The 1,234-nt window shown below is 36.9% G+C and overlaps 1 non-coding gene across 1 annotated transcript; it reads left to right on the top strand.

The window, feature by feature from the left end:
• Positions 1 to 311: 311 nt before the first annotated feature.
• On the top strand, positions 312 to 383 carry TRNAV-UAC (transfer RNA valine (anticodon UAC)). The gene has a single exon. It is a non-coding gene; the product is annotated as a tRNA-Val (tRNA).
• Positions 384 to 1,234: the final 851 nt, after the last annotated feature.

Raw genomic sequence — 1,234 nt, 5'->3', positions numbered from 1 at the left:
GTGCACTTGGGAACTTATCGTGTTTATTTTCCCCGTGGACTCATAAGAATATACTTGATCACGTGCAAAATTCTGATCCTTTTCAATATATATATATATATATATATATATATATATATATATATATATATATATATATATATATATATATATATATATATATATATCCTTCAGTATGTTTACTTTCGATAATGAGGAACAGAAGAAGGAGCCAAGCAAGTAAATTTAGTCAAAGACATCACTCTTTTCTAAACGCTGCCTCGGAAAGATTTTCATTAATTCAAATTGAAGAAACAGACGAATTTTCTATTGTCTGGTTAGCTCAGTGGTAGAGCGTGAGTCTTACACACTCAAGGCCGTGGGTTCGAGACCCACACCAGACATGATCTTTGTCTTTTTCTTTTTTCATTTTGTCCGCATCACATGTGTGCAACATTCAGTATCTTTGTCCAACGTTATAGTGAAGATCTTCACAATAAATTGTGGTTTTCGACCTTATCTGAAAGGGTCAGGTCCACCAAGACGTCCTTGAAATCTTCCAGAAGCTTCTGGCGATCCTCCTCCAACTGCTGGGCACATCAGAGTTAACATGGGCCGGACATCGGTTGTGGAACGACTTAATCTGCTTCCGGTAGTTAGCAAGGATGATAATGAGGGCTCTGACCTCATACCAGGTCAGCTTAGTTCCAGTCTATTGCTTAGTTCCAGTCTATTGCTTAGTTCCAGTCTATTGCAACGACAATAAAAAAGTAAAACTCATTTCTTCGTGGAAAATTGAGAGGAAAACACGACAGCAACATGGAGATTTACCCTGTGGTTATTTTGCCGGCTAGTTGGCAACGGTCGGTCAAACACTATTTTGCCGTGGTAATCTCAGTGCTTCATATAATACTAAGTCCAAAAAAATGTTCTTGGGGGCGTAGCTCAGTGGTAGAGCACTCGCTTGGCATGCGAGAGGACCCGGGTTCAAACCCTGGCGCTTCCATTTTTGTTATTTGGGAAATTCATTGTTTTCAGTCTTATATATATATATATGTATATATATATATATATATATATATATATATATATATATATATATATATATATATATATATATATATATATATATATATACATATATCGTCCAATCAGGGAAGTTAAGCAACGTTGGGTCTGGTTAGTACTTGGATGGGTGACTGTCTGGGAACACCAGATGCTGTTATCCCTGGGGATAGGGAAGAAAGTATACTTG

This window comes from Panulirus ornatus, chromosome 12 (genome assembly GCF_036320965.1).
Source record: "Panulirus ornatus isolate Po-2019 chromosome 12, ASM3632096v1, whole genome shotgun sequence".
Taxonomy (NCBI): domain Eukaryota; kingdom Metazoa; phylum Arthropoda; class Malacostraca; order Decapoda; family Palinuridae; genus Panulirus; species Panulirus ornatus.
This window is presented reverse-complemented; position numbering and strand designations above follow the sequence as displayed.